A 6,000-nucleotide genomic window follows, 5' to 3' on the forward strand; every position below is an offset into this window, starting at 1 on the left:
TTAAATGCTTTTTCTATCTGCTCCCATTCCCTGTATTATCTATATCAGGTGCATTTATTGACAACATTAAACTTACCCCTGTACATATTTGTATCTCTATCTAAATTGTAATTGCTCAAGAAATGTGGAGGTCATATTTACTCAATCTTTTCAGTATGTAGCATGCTTTGTGTATAGAATATCTTTAATAAATTATTGCTAACGTCAGTCTTTAAAGTGGTCCTTATATCTGTGGTCAAAATAGATCATAGTGGATGACAATTACTGAAGTGTCACTCCTGAACTAGGAAAAATGAAAGGAACAATGCATAGTATTTATTGTGTTTTAGGAGAAGTACACTTAGGATAAAGCTGAGTACAAGACAAGTTAGGAATCCAAAGGTTTGAGTAAAAAGATTATCCTGTTGTTCTGCATTAACATAGTGCTATGAATTAGAAAGTTAAGGGGCACCTGGGTGGCTCAGTCAGTTGAGGGTCCAACTTCGGCTCAGGTCATGATCTTATGGATCCTGGGTTTGAGCCCCAAATCAGGCTCAGTGCTGACAGCTCAGAGCCTGGTCTGACACAGCTTCAGGTTCTGTGCCTCCCACTCTCTCTGTGCCCCTCCCCCACTCATGCTCTGTCTCTCTCTGCCTCTCAAAAATAAAGAAATGTAATAAAAAAAATTTTTAAAAAAAGGAAAGTCAAAATTGTCGTGGATATCAGCCTTTAGATTCCAAGATAATCTGAGACCTGAAGATATATTTCAGATTTGAGAAGGAAAATGTTAATAAAGCAGCATTAGTTGAGCACCAAACTTTAAATAAGATGAGCATTTACTCATTCATACAATTTAATAACTTCATTGCAACCAGGAGAAGAAGGCTCCATGAAGAAAGAAACTCACCAGAAGCCTGGTAATTCCACAATTCAAATTGAATTCATCTAAATCAATAATATTGATTTCATTTTATTCCTAAGGCAACATAATGATATGAATGTGTCATGGTAGACCATATGTATAGAGATACAATTAATAGACTCTTAATTATCTTAATAGTTATTTTCCTTAAATATTTCTACTCTTTCTTGTGTGTTCCTTATAGTTGACCAATTAATTGTTATCCTCGACTGTTTGCCCCAAACTTCCAACAACACTGAAACCAGTTCAGCTATTTATGACAAGTAATGAAACTTGACAAACATTGCTTATCAAGCATTTACCCTCTCAAGAAAGACTACCTGTTTCTTCTTCCATTTAAAATTTCTATCAGGTTCTCACTTTCAAACCTAGCCTCTAGGTTTAAACTACTATTAATATTTTCATAAATGATCAATGCCGGTGTAACCTTATGAAAAAAAGCAGACATCTTGAAATAAAGAAAGCTATGTTATAGAGACAACACTTCCTCTAATAATTGTTTACTTCCTCATGTCCTTCTCAGAGCTGATTTTTTTTTTATCATTCACCTGATAGAATCAGTTTCTCTCTCTCTGTATATCTTCCTCCTTTGTCTTTCACTTTTTGTGCCTAACAAATATAGAATATGATTGAGCTGACACCAGTGCCTTATTCTTTTCAAAAACATCTCAGACAGTCACAACCACAATAGTTGGAACATTTTAAAATTTATCAATATTAATTTAAACAAATGGTTGAAGATGTATTTCTCTGATACTAGGACATGGTCATCTCACCTAATAAAAATATTCAAAATTCTCTAAGACACAGAAGGGAAAACCTTATATAGCTGTCTTGGTCTTCCTTGATTCTTGGAAATTTAAGGTATGATCTGGAGAAATAAAAATCTTAAAAACAACAACAACAATTTAAGTGACTGAACTTACATTCGCATAGTGAGCTTTATATCTTTCTATGCTTATTACAGTCTGTAAACTGATGATTCTTACTCACCAATGGAAACCTCTCCCTTTTTCATAGAAAGCTTTTGATGGCAGTTATTCAATAACTTTACTGAAGATTCAGGCATTAAAGAAAAGTATCACATACAATTAATTTATGTCTATATATAAAGCAAATCTCCTATAAACAGTATGTTTGAAAAAACAACAACTCTATTCTGCCAATCTCTGTCTTGTAATTGAAGAGTTTAAATCATTTTGTTTATTGTAATTTCTGATGAGGACTTAGTTCTGTCATTTTGCTGTATTTTCTATATATTTTATGTTTTTTTTGTTCATTTCCTCCACTTCTGCCTTGTTTTGTGTTAAATAATTTTTAATATACCATTTTAATTCCCTTATTTATTTTATTACATATTTTTGAGATTTGCTTTGTCATCTCCCTGGGAAATACAATTACCATCTTAATTTATGATAATCAAGTTAGGGTTAATAATTCAATAGTATATAAAATCTTTGCTCTTGTATAGCTCCATACCCTACCTTCCTTTATGCTGTTATGTTCACAAATTACACCTTTATTCATTGTGTGTCCATCAATATAGATTTGTAATTATTGCTTCATGAAGTTGTCTTTAAATCAGATTGGAAAAAAATTCACACATAAAAAATAAATTATATTTTATATTTATTATCTATTTACTGTTTTACCTTTACTGGTGTTCTTTGTTTCTTCGTGTAGATTCAGGGTACTGTCTAGTATATTTTTATTTCATCCTGAAGGACTACTTTTATTGTTTCTTTTACGGCAGGTATGATAGCATTGAACTCTCAGTTTTTGCTTATTTATAAATGTCTTGATAGCTCCTTCATTTAAAAATATATATATTTAGAGAGAGAGAGAAGAAGAATGAGCATGAGTGAGGGAGGCGCAGAGAGAGAGAGAGAGGGAAAGAGAGAGAGTCTCAAGCAAGCTCTACACTGTCAGCACAGCGCAGAGCCTGACGTGAGGCTCAGTCTCACCAACCATGAGATCATGACCTGAGCCGAAATCAAGAGTCGGATTCTAACCCAATGAACCACTCCAGCACCACATCTTCATTTTTGAGGGAGAGTTCTGCCAGATATAGAATCCTTTGTTGTTAATCTTTTTCTTTCATCACTCGGGTTATTCCATGACCTCAGTCCTCCAGATGATCAGAGGTTTCTGATGACAATCAGCTGTTAATGTTATTCAGGATGATTTGCATGTGTGAGATGAGGAGTCACTTATCTCTACTTTCAAGATTCTCTCTGTCTTTGGTTTTTGACCATTTGATTATGATGTGTCTAAGTGTTGATCTCTTTGGAGTTGTCTTGTTCAAGCATCTGGATATGTAGATGACTGTAATTTGTGAAGTTTTAAGCATTGCTTCTTAAAATATTCATTCCTTTTCTCTTTCTTCTCTCTACTTAAATCTCCTATTATGCATATGATAGGATACTTGATGGTGTTTCACAAATCTATGAGGTTTTTTTCTTTTTTTCTTTATTCCTTTTTCCATTCTCCTCAAATTGGATAATCACAACTGTTTTCAAGTTCACTGATTTTTCTGTCTGTTTCAACCATTTCTGTGCTTCTCTAGTTAATATTTCATTATAGTTGTTATAATTTTCAGCTCTAGAATTTCTATTTTTATAGTTTATATCTCTTTGTTGATATTCTCTATTTGATAAGACATCATTTCTACATTTTCTCACTTCTTTAAACATATTTAAAATAGCTCATTTAAAGTTCTTGTTTAGTAAATCCAATTTGTGGGTTTCCACAAAGACAATTTCAATTGATTCCCTTTTTCCTCATGTACATGGGCCATACTGTATTGTTTCTTTGAATGCCTTATACAACTTTTTGAGGGACAAAATAAAGTAGTTTTGGATTATAAAATAAATGTACATGAATATACATGAGTATATCCTGACATTTATAGCTCTAAATCCGTATAGTAAAAGAGGAATTTCAGGGGCACCTGGGTGGCTCAGTCAGTTAAGTGTCTGATGTTTGATTTTGGCTCAGGTCATGATCTCGTGGTTCATGAGTTCAAGCTCTGCATCAGGCTCTGTGCTGACAGTGCAGAGCCTTCTTGGGATTTTTTCTCTCCCCGTCTCTCTGCCCCTCCCCAACTTGTGTGCACTTCCCTCCCCGTCAAAATAAATAAATAAACTTTAAAAAAAGAAGAATTTCAAATTAATAAGCTAGTTTTTCACTCTTAGAAATTAGAACGTGAAGAGCAAACTGAACCCAAGATAAGCAGAGAAAAGGAAATTTTAAGTATTAGAGATAAAATAACTGAAAAAAGTATAGAAAAATAGAGAATATTAATAAAATTAAAGTTGAATTTATAGTTCCATTTTAGAAGATTTGACATCTTAGTATCCTCTGCAATCCATAAACTGATTAAATACTCCCATTTGCTTAGGTGTTCTGTGACTCATATTTGTTCTGTGGTTTTTAGCATCTTAAACTGTACACATTTTGTTGGATTTGTACCTAGGTATTTTGTGTCTTTTAGGGATAGAGTAAATCATGTTTTAATTTTTTTAATTACAAATTTTTCGCTACTAATGTAAAAGTTACTTTTGTACATTAACCTTGTACCCTACTAACTTGATAAACTTATTAATTGTAGTAATGCTATTATATATTTTTTGAGATTTTTCTCTGTACAACACACTGTCTTGATAAATAGAGATGGTTTTAATTTGACTTTGTCTTGATATTGTCATGGGAACAAAGCACTTTCAATCTTTTCACTGTAGATGAGAGTGGAATCTTATTTGCTTTTGGTAATGCTATTTATTTTTTAGGTTTATTAGAACCCAATACAAGACTAGGATAATTTCTTCTTACTATAACCATTAGCTATTCAAAATGAAAACTATAAGGGATTATTACATGGATTTCATGTAGTTTTGTGACCTACTTCACAAAACATTAATGGTGGATTCTATGTCCCTTTGAATTTCCTTTCCCAAGAAGCCTTTTAACTCAAGAATGAACAAAAATGTAGTCACTGAATAGAGTCTCTTGAAGAGAATATTAGTAAGATGTGCATTCCTAGAAACAGGAGATTTGAAGATAGTGGTAATTTCTGCTGACAATGAATGAAAAGTGCTCTACAAATAAAGCAGTGACCTTAGACAAAGGAAAAGATAGATCCAAATGAAGGAAATTTCAGAGCCTGGGCTCTAAGAAGATGATAACTTAAGGAAACTTACATGTAATATTGAATTATAATGAAGGGGAACAGAAATTTATAATCACTTTCTTGATTCTGTGTCCTTTACATGGTAAATTTGAATGCAGCTTTGCTTTCTTTAATCAGTAAAATGTACAATGTCTCAACACTAAAGATGTCTCTTTTACAGGGTGAGTAAAATGTAGGGAAAGGTGTGTGTGTGTGTGTGTGTGTGTGTGTGTGTGTGTGTGTGTAATGGAAAATCTAGTTAATAAGGAAAACTTACAGGGACAGCTCAGGTCATTTCTCAGTGTTTGTGAGATCAAGCCCCACATGGGACTCCGTGCTGTCAGCAGCACAGAGCCTGCTTGGGATACTATTTCCCTGTCTCTCTGCCCCTCCACTGCATTCTCTCTCTCTCTCTCTCTCTCTCTCTCTCTCTCTCTCTCTCTCTCTCTCTCTTTCTCAAAAATAAATAAATAAAATGAGCATTAAAAAAAATAACAGGGCCACCTACATGGGCATACAACCTGTACAGTCATTCAGGGCCCTGTGATCAGTTTAATGCTTTTTTGTCACTTTTGAAATTATTAATCATTTTTGACTGAAAGAATCCTGAATTATCATCTTATCCTGGGCCCCATGAATTACCTAGCTCAAAATTTATAGGGGATTTGAAGAGATAATCAGTTTATACCTCTGAATACTAAATCAATTTTCTTTGGCTTTTATCAACCTGAGGACTTGGTAAAAAATTCCAAGCTGTGTCTGACGATTTTCTATGCAATGGAAGAAAGAAAAGGTGTGCTGAGGGGGAGTAGAGAATTGCTATAGAGTCCTAGATAACTGGATTTTTTTTTCATATTAAGTTTCAGATATTCTGCATACAACTAAACTTACTACATTTAACTTTAGAAACTACCTTTCTTCTTTATCTTCC

This window comes from Panthera pardus, unplaced genomic scaffold, assembly GCF_024362965.1.
Source record: "Panthera pardus isolate Hobbes unplaced genomic scaffold, ASM2436296v1 HiC_scaffold_20, whole genome shotgun sequence".
In the NCBI taxonomy this organism is placed as follows: domain Eukaryota; kingdom Metazoa; phylum Chordata; class Mammalia; order Carnivora; family Felidae; genus Panthera; species Panthera pardus.